Here is a 20,964-nt window from a genome sequence, read left to right as displayed (position 1 = left end):
ATCACAAAATAAATTGGGATTATCACAAATAAAAAAAGTTTCAGTGATTGATTTTACAGAGACAGAAAAAGAAGAAGAAGAAGAAGAAGAAGAAGAAGAAGAAGAAGAAGAAGAAGAAGAAGAAGAAGAAGAAGAAGAAAAAGAGAGAGAGAGAGAGAAACATTAATTTGTTGTCCCACTTATTTAAGCATTCATTGGTTGATTCTTTTTTCCCCCCAGAGTTTAGGACTTCTAATTTGTCCTATAGCTGATGAAGCAAAATTATGATAAAACATTCTGCTTTTCTTTATACCCCAACACACACACACACACACACACACACACACACACACACACACACACAAACTATTTGTAGGGAAAAAAATGGTTTTGTACATGGGAAGAAATAATATAAATTCAAAACTTACAGATAAGGGTTAGCTCTATCATTCATCTCTTTAAAAAGTTTATACGAATATCCAGACAAAACCAACTGGGTATCTCCTTTGAAATGTTACCTAAATGGATTTCCAAGTAGACCACAGGATTGTATACTGTCTTGGAATGTCCTTAGAAGGCTCTGTCATTGATCAGGTAACAGAGTGGAAACAACAAGTCCTTTCTTTTTCAAATGGAAGATGGAAAGACAGGGATAGAAGAAACTATTCAAACTTCATCTTCTTTCCTTGTGGCTTATGGTCTCCTCCTCCTCTTCTGCCTCCTTGACCTCCAAAACTTCCCCAGCCTCTACCTCCAAAGCCACCTCTGCCTCCACCATGACCCCCGAAGCCACCTTCACCCTTAGGCTTGGCCCAGTCCAAAGTAACTTTGTTTCCATCAATTTCACCACTTTCCATGCCTCCTTGGCAGCTTTGGCATCTCCCTCACTGTTGAGGTTTACAAAACCAAACCATTTGGAAGAGCCCGTCTCCTGATAAGTGACTATCCTTGCCCGGATAGAGCCATCAAATGTCTCTTCTGCAGTTTCCTCAGACAGACCTTTGACAAACAGAGTTTTGGTTGGCTGGCTATCATTAGGTGATCCTCTGGGTCATTGCAATTCTAGCCTGATTTCTCTGCCCTCGATTTCTCTTTTATTTCAGGAATTTAAAGCTTCTTTAGCATCTTCAAATGAAGCAAATTCTATAAATGCATACCCTTTAGATTTGCCATTTTGGTTCTGGGGCACTTTGGTAAAAGTTGCCTTCTCAAATACTTCCTGAAGAGTTTCTTCTGTTGCACTGTAGGAAAGGTTGCTTAAAACCAGAATTTTTGATTTACCATTCCAAGTGCTGTTCTTTCCATCCCTATGGTCTTGATTTTGACCTTTCCAGTATAGTGCAGAGAAATGGATCGCCCATCTATTTCTGTTCCCTGCTTTTCTTCCAAGGTTTTCTCTGCATCAGCTTCTGTCTTAAATTCAATATAAGCAATCCATTTATTCTTCCCATCCTTGCTGACTAATCTGATCTCCATAACATCTTCAAACACTTCTTTTAATTCGTCCTGAGTAACTTTACCACATAAGGCAGATTTTTTTGCCAAAAGTATTCTTGCATCTCCATCTTTCCTACTGCCTTTTTCCTTTGTTTTTTTCTAGTTTAATTTCATTGCCAACAACTTTTAAATCAGTGAGTTCTAAGGCTTTTTCCAGGTCCTCAGAAGATGAAAAATCCACGTAGCCCAACTTCCTGGACACACCAATTCTGACATCTACAGCAGCAAGATCGTTTTTAGCAAAAACATTACTGATACCCATTTTTTAATTCAGGAGCAGTCTTGCTGGAGTTCAGGTTTCCATCAAAGAGATTGAAAGCCGTAGTTGGTTCTGTGGCTTCTAATTTCTGTTTCTTGGCCTCAGGAGCAGCTTTCTGTTTGGCCATTTCCTTCTTTTGTTTTCCAGGTGCTTCTTTGACAGGCTCTTCCTCCTCCTCTTCATCTTCCTCCTCCTCCTGTTCCTCATCATTGTCTTCCTCATCAACTTCATCCTCCTCCTCTTTATCATCCTCCTCTTCATCCTCAACTGTGCTCTTAGCCTTCGCAGAAACAGCTTTTATGGGAGCTTTCTTACTTTTGGCTGGTGCAATCTCCATGGGTTCTTTTTCAGAGTCATCTTCTTCATCATCTCATCTTCATCACCATCTTCCATCCTCATCTTCATCATCCTCCTCACCATCTGAGGCAGGAGCAGCAGCAGTAGCTTTCATCACTGCTGGCTCAAATTCATCCTCATCTTCCTCCTCCTCCTCCTCCTCCTCATCCTCCTCTTCACTGTCATCATCATCTTCCTCATCACTATCTTCCTTCTTGGCATTCTTGCCGTTCTTTGCCCTCTTGACTGGGGTGGCTGCTCCCCTTTTTCCAGGGGTTGCTACCAGTGCTTTGCCTGTTGTGCCACCCTTTTTACCAGGTGTGGCTAATGCTTTGGCTGGTGTAATTGCTGCCTTTTTGCCAGGGGTGACAACCACTTTCTTGCCTGGTGTGGCAACTGCAATCTTTTTTGTTGGGGAAACCATCATCTTCTTTCTTGGAGTTGTGGTAGCCTTCTTTTTTTTAAAATTTAAATTTTTTATTGTTTTAAGTATTAGATGAGTCTCCCTTTTCCCCCATTGACCTCTCCTTGGTCACCCCCACCCCCAAGCACAAGCCCTTACCCCCTATCTGTGTCCATTGGTTTTGCTCATATGTGTGCATACAAGTCTTTTGGTTGATCTCTTACTCCCTCACCCCCTGCCTTCCTTCATGGGTAGTACAGTCTGTTCGATGCTTCTATATCTCTGGTTCTATTTTTGTTCATCAGTTTATGTTGTTCATTATATTCCACAAATGAGTGAGATCATGTGATATTTATCTTTCTCTGACTGACTTATTTCACTTAACATAATGCTCTTTAGTTCCATCCATGCTGTTACAAATGGTAAGAATTCTTTCTTTTTTACAGCAGCATAGAATTCCATTGTGTAGATGTACCTGTGGTAGCCTTCTTGCCTTTTTTTCTGAGGAATGATAACCTCTTCTCTACTGCTTTCATCTTCTTCATCTGACATTTCCTCATCTTCACTATCTTCTACCTCCTTTGGAGGGAGAGCCATTTTCTTAGGGTTACCTTGATTTTTACCGGCCTTTGTGAGCTTCACTATAATGGCAGCTTATGACAGTGGAGTGTGTGCCCAGAGGAATCAAACAGCATCGATGGTGGCCGCTGGTACCAGAAGAACTGGAGCACATTCATTTCTCTACCAGCTAGAGCTCAAGACTTCATTGGTTGATTCTTGTATGTGCCCTGACTGGGGATTGAACATGCAACCTTGGAGTATCAGGATGATGTTCTAACCAAGTGAACTACCCAGCCAGGGCTAATTAGCTGTGTTTTTTCTAAGATGCCTTTTATAAGCAAGGTATTTTAGAGTTGGTGAAATAGGGTGTGTGAAAAGGCTAAGAACAGAGCCTATAGCACCGAAAGTGCCAGGTAAATGTTAATCAGTGTCATTACTAATTGCTTCTTCTGAACACCTGAACAGTATCCTTCTCACTCTTGGGGAAGGTTCCTCAGGAAGACAAGGTTCGTTCTCTCTCTCTCTCTCTCTCTCTCTCTCTCTCTCTCTCTCTCTCTCTCCTGTCTTTCTCCCTCTCTCCTGCTGAAGTCAAACAAGGAGTCATGTTGTATTGGCGTTGGCAGCCTTCCAACAATAATGTGAGGATGAAGCTGAAGCTAGGGACCGCAGAGTAGGGAAACACAAACCTGGGCTGCCAATGACATCACTGAGCATCTGGACAGACCATCAAATCTCTGTATGTTTATTTGCAGCCCAAAGCATTCATTGATGGAAGTTGTGTGTATATGTGGGTGTACAAGTATGAGTGAGTGTGCATATTTGTAAACATTTTCCCTGAAACACTGGTGGGTTCTGAGAGTTCTGAACATGAGCTGTTTTTACTAGTGTTTTTATTTGGCCACTGGCCCACTCTAAGCCACCTAAGGGAGTATTCTCCCAGACGCTCTTTCACCACCCAATGCTACAGATGTCTGGGAAGCCCAGTGCAAGAGATTTATGGGTAACCAGGATGTGGTTGTTCAAAAGTGCTCAGAGGCACCTCCTACCCCATCTCCCCAGTACCTTTGAAACAGCAGCAAACTCTTCTGTCTCCAACCCTGGAGGGCTCTGACTTTATTACCTCTCCTCAGACATCCAGCCAATCATTCCTGTCTTCTCTTCTACATCTCTGGGCCAGTTTCTCACCTTCAACAAAACAATCTCTCTGGAAATTGTCACCTATTTCCTCCAAGAACAGCATCTCCCAAAGAATAGAACACACTAGTGAGATCTTAGGTGGTACAAAATAATGAACATTTGTTTTTTCAAAGAAAAAATGTTAAAAAGTGATATAAAGTTACCCTTTAACTAAATTAAGTCTAAAATTGATTTAAAAAAGAATAGTAAGTAAATAATAGTTGAAGTAGTCCTCAAATATAGCTAAAAATCTCAAATGGTACATGATCCACTGAGGTTTGGGAAACTTGGCCTTAGAGAAGCTGCACTTTTTCCCCAGGTGATAGCCCCAATTTGGGTGGTTTGGACACAAACTGGGGCTATCACCTGGGGAAACATAGTGCAGAGTTTACCCTCTTTCTTTCTTGGGTCTTCTCTTCATGTGATGGGTGTCCAACACCAAGCTGGCCAAAATGAGGGTTGATGGTGGTCGCCAAGCAGCTAGCTGTCTCTGTGAGAAGCATCAAAGAGATTATATTTACACTAGAGGCCTGATGCATGAACTTGTGCAAGAGTAGGCCTTCCTTCCCCTGGCTGCAAGCACTGGCTTCCCTCTGGCACCCGGACCCAGGCTTCCCTCACAGCCCTAGCTTCATCCAGAAGGTTGTCCGGAAGGATGTCTGATCTAATTAGCATATTACGCTTTTATTATTATAGACTAGAGGCCCAATGCACAAAATTCATGCAGGCGGGGGCTGGGGGGAGGGAGGTCCCTCAGCCCGGCCTGCACCCTCTCCAATCCAGGACCCGCGGGGGATGTCCGACTGCTGGTTCAGGCCCGATCCCCATGGGACATCCTTCTTTCAACCCGGGACTGCTGGCTCCTAACCACTCATCTGCCTGCCGGCCTGATCCCCCTAACTGCTCTCCCATGCCAGCCTCATCACTCCTAATTGCCTCTGCCTCAGCTCGGCCACCATGGCTTTATCCGGAAGGTCGTCCAGAAGACGTCCTGTCTAATTAGCATATTACCCTTTTATTAGCATAGATTAGAGACCCAGTGCATGAAATTCATGCACAGGGCGGGAGTCCCTCAGCCCGGCCTTCACCATCTTCAATCTGGGACCCTTCAGGGGATGTCTGACTGCCTGTTTAGGCTAACTGCCTCTGCCTGCCAGCCTGATCGCCCCTACCTTGCCCCCCTGCTGGCCTTATTGCTCCTACCTTGCCCCCTTGCCAGCCTGATTGACCCTAACTTGCTCCCCTGCCAGCCTGATCTTCCCTAATCGCCTTTGTCTTGGCCCCGGCCTAAGCCCCAGTCTGGCCTCCCTCTGCAGGAGGTGACCTGGTGGATCAGGGTAAGGTGCCGCCCCCATTACCCCACTGCTGCTGCCACTGCTGGCCTGATCTTGGGCTTTTTGCAGCCGCCCACAGCTGCCTGAGCCTGGACCCTTCACAGCCACGCCTCGGCCCTCACAGTTGCTGCGGCTTTGTCTGGAAGGACGTCCGGAACATGTCTGTCCTAATTAGCATATTACCCTTTTATTAGTATAGATGATTCAAAGTCAGATGCAATTCAGAATACTTTTCCTGAAGTAGCACCTGCAGGTAATGCGCACAGTCATGCTTCTTAAAGCTCGTGGAAGCATGGGGGTGGGGGTGGTGGCTATGGGTACTAGGATAAGCTGTGGAATGCAAGACATCAGAGTTCAGTTCCAGGCTTTACCACTGACTAGTTATATGATATGAATAAGCTACCTAATCACTCTGACCTCAGTTTCCTCATCTGTAAAGTGGAAATGACTAATAAGGAAACATACTTCCTGTGCTGTGAGCACTCAATGAGATAAGGAATATACAATCCTTTGAGTGCTTGAAATCAATAAGGGAGGATAGAAAGACAAGTTAGGTGACTCCAGAAGTGGGACACTGTAAAGAGCACCCATCCTGGACTTCTTCAAAAAGTCACCATCATAGAAAATAAATGTATGTATATGTGGAAAACTGTTCTAAACTCAAAGGGAATACAAGCACATAACAACCAAAGCCATGACTGAATCTTGATTGAATCATGATTTTGGAAAACTTAGAAAGGGGAAGGGAGGGAGGGAGGTAAGGCAAATAAAACCCACTATAAAAGACAATCTTGAGGCCATTAGGGAAATTTGAGATGGACCAAGTAGAAGGTAATACGGACTTAGGAGGGATGATGGAAGTACTTGAGTCGGAGAATGACCCGATTCTTAGATGTGTGCTTAAGTATTTAGGGTGAACAGTCATCATGTCTGCAACTTACTCTCAAATAGCTCAGAAAAAAAAAAAAAACAAGAACAAAGCAAACAGAGCAAATTATTAATAACTATTAAATCTAGATGGAAGTAATAGGTTGTGTTTATACCATTCTCTCATTTTTCTGTATGTTTGAAACTTTTAGTAAAAATGGTTTTGCAAACAAAACACCCATTGTGACAATAGATTCTCCTGACTGAGGCAGGGCTGGAAACCCATTGGGAAGGGGGAGTGTTTAGAAGAGATAGACTCCACTTGATGCTCAAAGTTTCTACCGATGGTAGAAGTCCCTGCTGAACTAATGGACACGATGCCCACCCCACAGCCAAGCCCCTTACCCCTGGATTAGAGAGCCCTATTTTTTTCAGGTACCAGTCAGCAATATTCTCAGGGAATTGTTTTCATTTGAGGTTGAGATGTCCAGGTCTGTGGGAAGAATGATGGGGGTGGGCTTTGGGGAGTTCCTCCTTCTTGATAAAAACTGAGGTATATACACTCCCTTGAGTTGGAGGGGCTCTGAGATTGGGAGGGGCATGACGAGGGGGACTTTGGGATAAGGCAATGCTCTATTTCTTGGTGGTTACATGGGTGTTTGTACTATAGTAATTCATTTATGCTGTATAGTTATGTACTTTTCCATGCGCATGTGGCAGAGTTGAGTGAAGATACAGTCATGCAGGACGCACTGGAGCCATCTTGGGACAACGAGGAGGCTGGTCCCAGGACGGATGCCACCATGCTGAGGAGGAGGAAAGGGAAAAATGGCCAGAGATGCCCCTTGCTGCCATCGCTGAGCCACTGCACTAACCAGGTATAGCCCTGCCTCAACCCTCCTGGTTCTGAGGGAGCATAAATGTCCTTATCTTCAGAGCCTTTTGGAATTGGGTTTCCTTTTGCCACATCCCAGATCGTCTTGGGCAACATGTTGGGGCCCTCCAAGACCACCTTTGGGTTTGGTCATTCACTAGGTACACTTACAGGACTCAAAAGTTGTAATACTCACAGTTATAGTTTGTTACAGTAAAGGATCCAAAGCAAAATCAGCAAAGGGAAACGGGGGAGAAAAAAGGTTTCAAAGGAAACCAGGCACAAGCTTTCAAGAGTCCTTTCCCACTGCAGTCACACTGGATGTACGTAAGTCCCCCAGCAATGGCATGTGGCAACACATGCAAAGTGCTGTCTACCTGGGAACTCAGGAGTCCAGAGTTGTTGCTGTGGTCTGCCACTCAGGCACACGGTGCTTGAATGCCTGGCCACAGTAACTGAAACTCCAGACCCCCAAAAGGAGAGCAGGTGTTCAACCACAAAGGACCTTGTTTGCACACACTATCTAGACAGGTGCTTGGGGTGATTTAAGACTCCAAGCATGCAAGACACTTATCAGAACATTTAGAGAGCCTAATTCCCAGGTGCTGGCCAAGGGCCAGTCATGACAACAGGACCTTCTTGAGAATGTGCAGGATTTGAACAACTCAGGTCTATTGAGTTAATTCTTTCCTGCATAAGTGTTATCATGATCCTCATTTAAAAAATATATTTTTATTGATTTCATAAAAATATATTTTTTAAATGAGGATCATGATAACAAAAAAAAAAATCCAAATTCTAAACCAAACACATCATGAGAAAATCTTTACCCAATACACAAAAGAAGGGTAAGCATCTTCATTGTATTATAGAAGCAATGAGAAAAATGCTGAATGTAAAGTAGGTACATGGACCAAGGAGGTGATCAACAATTAATAAAAGTAGAAATGCAAAGGATAAAAAAATAAAAAAATAAAAAAAATAAAATAAAAAATAAAAAAAATAAAAAATATATTTTTATTGATTTCAGAGAGAAATGGAGAGGGAGAGCTAAACACATCAATGACGAGATAGAATCATTGATTGGCTGCCTCCTGCATGCCCCACTCTGGGGATCGAGCCCCCAACTTGGGCACTGGGGACCAAGCCACACTGGCTGGCCATTATCCTCATTTTTTAATTTGAGGAAATGGAGGTCCAGAGGAGTTAAGAGATGCGCCCAAAGTCACCCAGCTAATAAGGGGTGGAGTTCTTAAGTCCTTGTGCTTCTCCTTCAAGTTGGCCACACCACTAGGGCCCACTGTCTGGGTCAGAGTAACATGACTGTGGGCTGGCCTTGGCTCAGGGGCCTGCAGTCTACATGCTTAGAACATCTGGAGATTCCACTGAAATGCCTTGGAATCAAAGAGGGCAAATCCCCAAAGGGAAAGGAAAGGAGGAAGACCAGGCAAAGGGATAGACAAGTCAACAAATTTCTCGAGGAAAGAACTTGTTTGGGAAGCCATTGCCCCTGGAACAGTGAGAGGGGACCTTGAGCCACGGCCTGCAGAATGGGCCTGCAAGACGAGCAAGGTGAGGCCAGGTGGGAAGTGGGAGGGAGACAGGAAATCAGGGGCTTCACTGGCTAACTGGCTGCTCACACCCTCTACCTTCCTGCTCCTCCCCACAACAAAGCCCAGACAGCTCAACATTTGAACCCAGGACCCCCAAAACTAATGAGACTATTTTCTACAGCAATGCTTTAGGAATTGTGGTAGAGAGACTCATTCCTGGAGTGGCTGCTACTCCCCAGGGGTGCTTGGGTTTTTGTTACAGGGATTTTGGGGAGCATGAGGAGGCCAAATGTCCCATGAGGTGGCCCATAGTGTCCCGGATAGTCAGTCCCATGAGACATTGGAGGTAGAGAACCTGTTTCTAGTTACCCAGACTCAGTACTGAGCTCCATTTTACTCATAAAAAACATTTACAATTTTCTAGAATGCAAATACTGGTTAAAACAAGGGAGGTTTAGCCTTAGCCAGTTGCTCAATGGTTAGAGTGTTGGCCTGGGGACCAAAGGGTTTTGGGTTTGATTACCAGTCAAGGGCAAATGCCTCAGTTGCAGGTTCAATCCCAGCCCCACCCCTATCCCCTACCCCACATCCGCTCCGGGAGGCAACCAATCAATGTGTCTCACAGCCACGCGTCACTCTCTCCCCCTTCCCTCCCTCCCTTCTATTTTCTCTAAAAATCAATGGAAAAAATATCTTCAGCTGAGGATTAAAAAAACAATAACAAGGGAGGTTTGTACATTGTTAACCGTTTTGTTCTTTGAATCGCCAATACAGTGTGCTTGGGTCTGTTTTCATTTGTGGTACTCCCAACAGCATTCTCGAAGATTCTGCCCCTAGTACAGACCCTAAACCCCATAATTATGTTTTGCAGTTTAATCAGACTGAGCATTTCATAATTGTATTACAAATAACTTTACTCTTATTCCTCCTTTGTATTACAATGAGACCATTATCTTGATTAAATTTTTTTGTATGTGGATAGGTTACATTATCCATAAATTTCATTACAGGGTAGTAAAAAGAGCCTATAAAAACATTTATTATAACACTAATCTATGGCAATAAATATCAGAACAGCTGTTATCCCCAGGTGTGAGAGTGGGTGGTGAGAGGACTGACAATAAAGGGGCACAAAAGAACTTTCTGGAGTAATAGAAATGTCCTCTACCTTGACTGGGTGGTATACAATTGTCAAAACTCATCGAACTGTGTATTTATAGTGGCTGTATTTCATTGTCATAGTGATGTAAATTATACCTCATTCAAATTGAATACAAAACATAAATTTTTAAAATATCTGAATAGAAAAGTTTAAAATACATATTTGTTATAGAAAGGAGGGCCTGCTAAGGCCTTGAAATGAATGAAGTGGATTTGGACAGGCACTTAACACAAAAGTGAGAAAGAACAGAACAGCCTACCTCAGCCAGCACTGCTGTGGACAATGCTGGGTTGGGCATCCTACACAAGATACAGAAAACTTTCAGCTAAATAATAGGTGCAGAGATGTATGTGTGCTGAGTTGTAATGTAAATACTTTTCTGATTCTGAACTGGAGGCAAGAAAGTTTGAAAACCACACTCTAAAATAGGAGTCACTGGATGTTCAAAATGATCAGCCGTCTTTTGACATAAGACCCACTCAGGACAGAGGTTTCACAGGGTGGCGCCTGTCACATAGCCTTCTTGATCATTTCTGATTCTCCTACAACGACGACAACATTATTGAACGTGACCACATTACCCCAGCTTTACCGGAGAAGCCTGCGGTGAGGAGTTTGTGTTTCCAAGATAATTAAATGTGGTAGCTTAAGTTCTCATAACAGGAATTACAGGGGAGGGAGAGAAAGGGTGGTGGGCTAAGACATTTAAACCTTGATTTTTTTTTTTTTAAAAAAAGAATAGTTTATTGACTTGTAGAGAGAGGATGAGAGAGGGAGAGAGAAAAACATCAATGTGAGAGAGAAACATCAATCAGCTGCCTCCTGCACGCCCCCTACTGGGCATGGGGTTTTCAACCTAGGCATGTGCCCTTGACCAGGATTTGAACTGGCAACCACCTGGTGCACCGGGTGATGCCCAACTGAGTCACACTAGCCATGGCTAAATCTTCATCTTTTATAGAGAAAGTCTAAATTTGATCAATTCAGAATTAATACTACCAAAAATGGGGAAAATACAAATCATATCACACACTAAGGGCCAATTTCCCTAATATGTATATAAATTTCCCACAATCAAGGCACAATTCCATGGGGGAAGAATGCACAGAGAATATGAATGGTTAGTTCCTAGAAAAGGAAATAAATGTGGCTCTTCAATATATGAGAAGATAGAAGGCATGACTTGAAGTAAAATAAATACAGATTGAAACAGTACTGAGATATCACTGTTTAATAAAACAAATTGGTAAGCACAAAAAGGTTGGCAACACCTGTATTGGCAAGACCCCAGTGGGGGGAAGAGCACACATTGTTGGTGAGAGTGTCAACTGGTAGACAGCTTGCGACAGCATTAGAAATGCACCTACTCTCTGACCCAGAAATTCATGTGTAGGAGAATGGCACATGCAGAGAGTGCAAAAAGATGCGTGCATGAGGTTCGTCATTACAATGCTCTGAAATAGCAAAAGATAGGGGACAACCTAAATATCCCTCAGTAGGGAATTGGTTACATAAGTCATGGTTCTTCCAACACAGCATGATGTGAAGTCATGAAAAACAAATCTATCAATAGTTCCTCACTGTCACCAATGACCTCTGTGTTGCTAAATCCAGAGTTCAATTCTTTCAGTAACCTTGGTCCATCAGCAGCATTTTAAAAAATATGACAGAGAATCATTGATCGGCTGCCTTCTGCATGCCCCACACTGAGGACTGAGCCTGCAACCCTGGCATGTGCCCTGCCTGGGAATCAAACTGTGACCTTCTGGTTCATAGGTTGATGCTCAATCACTGAGCCACTGGCGGGGCCACAAGCAGCATATGGCATGGTTAAGCAATCCATCCTTCTTTTTTTGTTTGGCTTTCAGAATAGTACGCCTGTTGGATGTTCCTTCGATACGGGATTTTTGGACTGGAACATGAGGTGTTCCCCTGGGCAGGATGGCTTCCCCCATTCTTTGTCTGTCAGGGTCGAAGAATGAAACCACGGACAGAAGATGGTATAGCAAAACTGGAAATTTATTGAAGATCAAGTACAGACTCCCACGTGGGGAGGAGGAAAGAATCTCACAGCACAGACTCCCACATGGGGAGGGGGAAGAGTCCCACCGAGTTTCTTTTTCCCGGGTTTATAAAGGCTGCAGTTTTTGTGCCTCGATATCCCCTCTGATTGGCCACTGTTCCCCTTTGATTTGCTCACTATAGCAACTCCTGAGCTCAAAGGTCAAACCTCACATGGGACATGTGAGGCCCTCCTTCTTTATTTTGTAAATATAGACCTTTGGTTACTGGCCACAGAACCAAATGTAACTACGGAAATGTAACTACTGCCTCTCCCAACCTCCGTGTCTTATGGAAATATAACTCCTGCTGGCTCCTTGCTCCCTTGTCATATGGAAATGTACCCTTTTGCATCGCTTAGCCCTGTATATAAATTTCCCACATCCTTAATTTTAAAAATTCCCTAAATCTGCCTATTTCACCCCTAAACATTTCTATTTCACCTTCGCAATCTCTTAAGATTTGGTTCTTGGTCCTGACCTCTTCCCATTGGTGTTCACAGCCAGTCTCGTGGCCTTAAATACCATTGTAAGCTCTTGGCTTTCAAATTTCTCTCCCCAGCCTGATCTCTCCCCTCCCCTCCAAACTCCTCACCCAACTGCCTGTTTGGCGTCCTCATTTGGATGAGAAAACCAAATTCCTGATTTTCTTGTCCAAATCTTTTCTCTCTGCCCTTAGCGAAAGATGACTCATCCTTCCAGTTGTTCAAGCCAAAAACCTTGGGGTTGTCCTTTATTCTTTTGTTTCTCTTTCATTCTCTATCCAGTCTGACATAAAATTCTATCAATTCTACCTTCAAAATCTACTCAAAGTATGATCACATTTCACCACCTCCATCCTCTCGCCATACTTGGTCCTGTCTATTGTTGCCTCCTGCCTGTATCATCTCAGCAGCCTCCTCACTGATCTCCCTGCTTCTATTTGTCTCCTTCTTGTGTCCACCTGAGTTGATAAAAATAGACCCTTTCCAGGATATATCACAGTAAAAATTCAGAACTCTGGGAACAAAAAGATTTAACAAGCTTTGGGGTGTGTGTTGGGAGGAAGGTGACAGATCATCATCATTATCAACAACAAAAGATCAAAAAACAGAATGGGTTTAGATCTTTCAAGAAGAAGACAAGGAGAGCAATGCCTTCAAAATTCTGAAGGAAATTACTTTCTGTTCCTGAATTCCTTAGCCAGCCAAACTATCAATCAAGGAGGTTGAAGACATTTTCTGATGTGCAAACTCTCAAAAATTGACCTCCTGAGAAACCTTCCTTAAGAAGCTACAGGATGTGCTCCACCACAACGACAGCATCACCAAGAAAGAGGAAAGACTGGGTTTCCCAACACAGGACAGAAGTGAGGGGAGTCCCCAGGGCGATGAAAATTCCAGTGTGCCAGCTGGGTATCAAGGTTAGAGGTCAACCAGTTCAAATAGGCCCATGTGACTCAACAGACAGTCATGCTGAGGGCTGTCATCGCCAGCAAGCCAACCGCCATTGGACTGTTTTGTTTTGATTTTTAACCGGAAGAGACAATGGCTAGGTAAGGTGAACTACATTCTTTTCTCTACTTGACTTGTCCTGCCTATGATGGAGTTACCGCGCTCCCTCCGGATCCACTGAGGATGCTCACTTCTCCACCACTAAACGTGCTGCTTGGCCCCCACGGGTGAGAGCTTGTGGGAGGCTGGAGTAGTCTCAGAAGTGGAAACACAGAGCTGAACACATTCCTGCTGGCCATTCAGGACACGGCCCACATTTCAGCCCTGACAGCTACTCTCATTTGTGGTTAGCCATGTGCTTTCTAGGATTCACTCATGTCCTTGCCCACTCAATCCACCAGAAAAGGTTTGCTAGACTCTCAGGTAAGCTGACACCAGATTTTGACCTGGATATGGTCCAGCTCATCCTCTCCCAGGGACTTCTATTTAAGAGTGGACAGCCTGAAAACTCAACCATATAGTGGAAAACGGGTAAAATTTAAATAGTATGTAGTCTAATTAATAATATTATACCAATATAAATTTGTTAGTTTTTCCAAATGTACCATCTATATATATAAAAGGCTAATATGCTAAGTGTCCCTACTACTGTCTGACCAGTTGCTATGATGCACACTGACCACCAGGGGGCAGGCGCTCAATGCAGGAGCTGCCGTAACATGCACTGGCCAGCACCACCGACCTGGCACAGACAAACCAACATTTGGCTTCCCCCAACTGGGACACAGGCCCTGGCACCACCCCAGAGTGACACCCCACCAAATTGCAGCCAACACTACCAAGACCCCATGGCACAAAATGTAGCCCACAGCCCAGCCCAGCCTGGAAATGGTTGCTGTGGGCTCTGGGTAATGATGTCACGTAGCAATGCCTGGCTTCCTCTCCCTAGTGACTAGCCTCCTTAGACTTTCTTCAGCCCAGGAACACGACTTGCTTTATAGCCAGGTGGAAATATTTTACACTTTAACTAAATGTTTGTAAAGTGTTTTCCTGTGACTCCTCTCATTTGATCCTCACAGAAGTCCTGGAGTAGGTAGGAGACTCAGTGGAATCCTATTTTCTTTTCATTAGCCAGAAAATGGAGATTTAGAAAGTTTAGAAACTTGACCCAACTGAAAAGAAGAAATGGTGGATCTTGAAAATGACTTCAGGTTTTCCCACTGCGCAGAATATAATCAAACACTGTTGCAGTTAAATATTTTACCCTTTGTTCTCCCTGCATGATCTACAATAATAATCTGCTTCGTGTTGATATTTACTGCTGTTTTGCTGACAATTACCTGAAAAAGAAGTTGGGGTGCTTCACTGGGCTGGAAAAAGTTTAGCTAAATCAGAAAGCAGGTCTAATTAAGCAATTTTATCTCTATATATAAAGCTCTCTCTGGCATCAATCACATGTGTGTGTTTCCATCTGTCATTGTTGATTGTGAATTTGGTTGACACTTCTATTATAGAGAAAGGGCAAATAGCGTTATTAAAATATTTCTTCTAATTACTTTCCTTTCAATGAGCACAAATTCATGCACTGGGCCACTAGTAGTGACATAAAATCCTCCCTAACTCCTCAATGCAACTCCAACAGAAAATGTAGCCAAACAACAGGATAATAAAGTTGGGCAAATACTGATGAGAGCTCTCATTTGTTGGGGATCTATTCTGTCCCAGGTCTCAATCCTGGATCTTGTGGAGTCATCACTCCCACCCCATGGCTGCACAGTGTTAGGAGATGCTGCTGTACTTGAGGCCTGAAGCCTAGGATAGCCAATGTCTTGGCAGAGGGATGAACTGGAGATGGTGGAGCCCAGTGGTTAAGGCTGGAAGCACAGGGCCCTGGGGATGAATCTCAGCTCTTCTTATTATTAAGTGTGATCTCAGGTAGGTGAGCTCAGTTTCCTCTTCTAGAAAGTGAGAGTATGAAGGAAGGTGTATGGAATCCACAGTCACACTCATGGTACCTGACACAGAGTGAGTGGCTAACTGGCTGTCGCCATGTTTATGAGGATGAGTGTTCAGGGGGGGCTGCCCTGGGTCGGTCACAGGAAGCTTCCATATCCAAGATGGTGAGTCACCTTTCCTTCCTGCTACAATTTGAAGCAGGGTGGAATCTCTCAGGAGGTGAGCTGTGCCCTGGGCATGCCCCTCACCTTTGGTGGCTCACAGGTCCCCTGACATGTGACATCACAGTCAGAATGAAGTCATGGAGCACAAATGTTGGGATGAGAGGAAATGGTTCTCTGCTTGCCTCTTCCTCCCAACCTCAAATGCTTGGACCCAGCATTTAGCCGGGTTCCTTCTGAAGCCGTGGGGCCTCAGGGATGGGCACTGCTGTGTAACCTTAGTTGGGCAGGGGTATGGAAGTCAAGGTTAGGTTCATGCTTTCAATAGTCGGTAGGACTCATCCACATGTCCAATGGTTTAACGAATCTTTATTGTGCACCTACATGCGCCAGACAGACCAGCTCCCTGATTTCCTAATGTTGACAGTCTAGTGGGGGAAGTTAGATAGTAAACATAACACATAAGTAAATATTATAGTCAGTTGGGAGGTAATGATCGCATGTGAAAATACTGGGCAGGATAAGCTCAGGGCAGTGGTTGGCAACCTGCAGCCTGCAGGTCAAGTCCAGGCCATCATTTGTTTCTGTACAGTTCCAAGCAAGAATGGTTTTTATATTTTTTTAATGTTTGGGAAATCAAGAGAAAAAGATTTCATGACACAAAAAATTTACATGAAATTCACATGTCTATAAATAAAGTGTCCATAAATAAAGTTTTTTTGGAAAACTGCCAAGCTTATTGGGAACTTCTTTTTACATGTCTGGAACCCTGGGCTGGGGATCTGGTGTGGAACTGGGACCCCTTGTTCCTCATGGGTGGCCTCCACAGAAATAATCTCCCTCCCGATTGAAAAAATGGCACATGTGGGTGTTGGTCCAGCCCATTCCAAACTTCTGCCCCTCCTACCAGTCTCAGTGTGCTTTTTTCTTTACTTCTCTAGTTGTAGGACTTCCACTCAGCCAGCTTTCAGGCCGTTCTGAATGATGGTTATTCTGTATTTTAGTTGTAATTTTGATGTGATTGTGGGAGGCGCGAGTACAGGTGTTTACCTGTACCACCATCTTGGTTCTTTCGCCACATCATTGATTTTTCTATCTCTCTCTCCCTCTCCCTTCCTCTCTGAAATCAACAAAAATATATTTTTTAATTAAAAAAATTTTTTTAGTCCTCACCCGAGGATAATTTTCCATTGATTTTTAGAAAGAGTGGAAGAAAGAGGGAAAGTCAGAGAGAAATATCATGAGAGAAAAACACATTGATTGGTTGCCTCCTGCATGAGTCTGGACCAGGACATGCCTTTGACCGGAATTGAACCCAGGACCCTTTAGTCTGTAGGCCAATGCTCTATCCACTAAGCCAAATCAGTTGTCTCCTGTATGAGCCTGGACCAAGGCTTGGGCTGGGGAGAAGCCTGCAACTAAGGTACATGCCCTTGACCAGAATTGAACCCAGGACCCTTCGGTCTACAGGCCGACGCTCTATCCACTGAGCCAAACCAGCTAGGGCAAAAAATATAATTTAAAAAATGCCATTAAGAGAGTGAAGAGGCAAGCCATAGAGTAGATGTGTATAGTATGTACAACTAATAAATGGCTGGTATCCAGAATATATCAAGAACAAGTCCATTTTTTAAAAAATGGACAACCCAATAGAAAATTGGGCAAGACACTTGAACAAGAGCATCTTGAAAAGGATGTCCAAAAGGCCACGAAAAGTGTTCAATGAAAAGTGTTCAATCCTATTACTCATCAGGAAAATGCAAATTAAAACTACAATGAGCTACATCCAACAAAATGTTTAAAATTAAAACGTCTAGCATGGCCAAGTGTTGGCAAGGATGTGGAGCAATGGAAATGCCCTGGAGGGAGAAGAAATTATTACAACTGCTTTGGAAAGCTTTTGGTCCTATTGACTAAACACACACACACACCCACCCCCCCCCACACACACATACACACACACATACACACACACATACACACATACACACACACACATACACACACACATACACACACACACATACACACACACACATACACACACACATACACATACACACACACACATACACACACATACACACACATACACACACATACACACACATACACACACATACACACATACACACACATACACACACACACACACACACACACACACATACTCTATGACCCAGCCAGTCTTGCTTTCATACCCAAGAGAAATGTGTATATATATATTCACATTATGTTATGAACATTCTAGAACAAAATATGTACTAGAATGTTAAGAGCAAAAAGCCAACAAAGGGAAACAATTCAAACTCCCGTCAACCGTTTCTGGCAGATGACAGAAATTGCAGTGTACTCCACAGTAGACTACTACTCAGCAAAGAGAAGGACTGAATTGCATTTCCATACTCAGCCCAGATGAATTTCACAATCATAACGTTGAGTGCAAAAAGCCAAGCACAAGAGTCCATACTGTATAATTCTGTTTACATCATGTGGAAAGTAAGGAAAGGAAGCCTCTGTATTCAGGAAGGCACACTTTTACCTACGTCAGTAAAATGGGCACCTTCATAGGGAGAGAGAAAGTAGTGCCTGGCAGGAGGCAGAAGGGGGCTCGTGGAAAGCTGGTAGAATTTGCTTCTTCATCTGGGTGGTGGTGACACAAATGTGTTCCCTTTGTCAAAATTCATTAAGTGGAACATTTATGTTTCAGGTACATTTCTGTATGTGTGTCATATGTCACAATAAAAAAGATTCGAATAATGTAAAAATAACTTACTGGCCAGTTTGACTCAGTGGATAGAGCATCAGCCTGCGGACTGAAGGGTCTGGGTTTGATTCCAGTCAAGGGCACATGCCTGGGTTGTGGGCTTGATCCCCAGTGGGACCCAACTGGGGCGTGCAGGAGGCAGCCAATCAGTGATTCTCTCTCATCATTGATCGATCTCTCTCTCGATCTCTCTCTCTCTCTCTTTCTCTCTGAAGTCAAAAAATATATATACTAAAAATACTTTTAAAATGACTTTGAAAAGTAGGTTCACCATAGCTTTATCTTACAAACTGGGCAAACTAATGTCTTAGGTACAATAAATAATTGGAAGGAATGTGTGTGGTATTTGCTCTGTTTAGCACTGTTCTAAGAGATTCATAGCTCCTACCTTATTTAATCCTCACAACAACCCTTTGAGGTAGTTACTATTGTTATGTGCATTTAACAAATGGGGACACTGAGGCATAGTAAGGTATGCTCAAGCTAGGTCTAAACACAGGCCATCTAGTCCTACAGTATATGCTCTGCTCACCAGAGTCTTCACCCTAGAGTGAAATAAGAGCCCTGCTGGCATAGCTCAGTGGTTGAGTATTGACCTATGAATCAGGAGGTCACGGTACGATTCCTGGTCAGGGCATATGCCTGGGTTGTGGGCTTGATCCCCAGTGTGGGGCCTGAAGGAGGCAGCCAATCCTTGTTTCTCTTTCATCATTGATGTTTCTATCTATCCCTCTTTGAAATCAATAAAAATATGTTTTTTTAAAAAGAGTGAAATAAGAAATAGGAAAGTGGAAGTATATTTCTCAAAACACAAAGGTATCTAAAAAGAGAAACTAGAAATCATTGGATGGTTGTCCTGAGAGTAGGGGAGGGGCTATAAGTGAGCTATGAAGCCTCGCCCACCATGATTCCAGTGGGGCCTTTTAACTTAAATGGTGCATGGAATTCAGGGATTGTGTGAACTTGGATGGGAAAAACAATGACCTCTTTGCTTTTACTACATTTTAACTTGGCAGTCTTCAAAATGCAGTTTGGAAACCCTGTTAGTCCCCAAGACCCTTTTCAGGGGGTTAATGAAATCAAACTATTTCATAATAAGAACTGCTGATGTAATTGCAATTTAGCATGCCTTTCTGCCATGTGGTGGGGAGGTGTGGGGGCAGGGGAAAGGGATTGGGGTGTGTGTGAACAGACCACAGGATTATTAGCAATCTCTAGCTTTGTCATGAGAAGAAAACACATGTTTTCAAATCCCATACAGTCACTGCAGGACTCGCAAACATCTTCTACACACTCATCAAAACTTCTAAATGACCATAGTTTTGGGACCTGCCACTAGGACCTGAAGTTTAATACATGAAAAAAGAAGCATATTCTATGCTGCTGCACACCTGAAACTAATACAAAATAGTAATAAATGAAAACAGTAATTTGAAAGTAAAATAAAAAGGAAGCACATAATTCAACTATCGTTAAACGAGGAATAAACTCAAATATAAAAACTCAAAAAAAGAATCACATACACTACTGTATCCCATATTTGTTTAAAAAATACTTGTACATCTATAAAAACTGTTTGTACATTTGTACTTTTGCTGCTGCTCCAGGAACCCTCAAGCACTCTTTGTGGCGAGCCACCCACAGCCTTCCAACAGCGCACAAAGGTTTACAAATTCTCACTTGCTTCCTCCTAGACCCCAGGGCATTTCTGGAGTTCATGCATTAGTATAGAAATAACAGCTGATTCTTATCCAGCCCTCACTCTGGGCCAGGCTGCAGTCTCAGCATGAAGTTTCATGTGTCAACTGGTTTAATCCCCACAACAGCCCATTAGGGTACGTACCATTATCACCTTCATTTTACAGGTAAAGAACCCGAGACCCGCGCGACCAGCATGGCTCAGTGGTTTGATTCAGGCTCAGGGCTCATGCCCGGGTTGCTGGCTGGATCCCCAGTGTGGGGCGTGCAGGACGCAGCCCATCAAGGATTCTCTCTCATCATCGATGTTTCTAGCTCCCTCTCCCTCTCTCTCCGAAATCAATAAAAATCAATATATTTAAAAAACAAAAAAAGAATCCGAGACGCATCGAAGCCGAGTAACCGGCCCAGGGCACACAGCTCAGAAGCAGCACAGTCCCGCCTGTGTTTTCTGCGGCCAAGGGGTGGGGGTGGGGATGGTCTGGGGGAGAATCGGTGGGCTTAGCTTGTGGGGGGAGGCAAGTGGGAGGAACTGGGAGGAAGATGAAGCCTGCGAACGGGAGGGGGATCCCACGGGTCCACGGGTCGCAGGCGCTGGTGCCAGCACACCTGGGCACCGAGGGATCCGTCAGGGGCAGGGGTGGGGGTCGAGGTCCGTACCCTGGGGGCTCCGCAGCTGCGGGGTGGGGCGCCTGGGGGACAAGCGCAGCCTTACCCGTCTGGGCGCTCAGCTGGTGGCCCGCTTGAAGGTGGCGGCGGCGGCGGCGTACCAAACCTTTCTGGGTCCCCCTTCTCACGCCCCGCCCTGGGGGAGGGGGACGGGTGGGCGTGGGACGCCCAGGACCGGCCGGACCTGTGGGACCCGGGGCCCTAGTTGTCTGCGGAGCC

At 44.1% G+C, this 20,964-nt stretch overlaps 1 pseudogene; it reads right to left on the bottom strand.

Moving 5' to 3' along the window:
* Positions 1-367: 367 nt before the first annotated feature.
* On the bottom strand, positions 368-7,403 carry LOC118674726 (annotated as a pseudogene).
* Positions 7,404-20,964: the final 13,561 nt, after the last annotated feature.

This window comes from Myotis myotis, unplaced genomic scaffold (genome assembly GCF_014108235.1).
Source record: "Myotis myotis isolate mMyoMyo1 unplaced genomic scaffold, mMyoMyo1.p scaffold_m19_p_19, whole genome shotgun sequence".
NCBI classification, from domain to species: Eukaryota; Metazoa; Chordata; class Mammalia; order Chiroptera; family Vespertilionidae; genus Myotis; species Myotis myotis.
The sequence above is the reverse complement of the archived record's forward strand: the minus strand, read 5'-3'. Positions and strand labels throughout refer to the sequence as shown.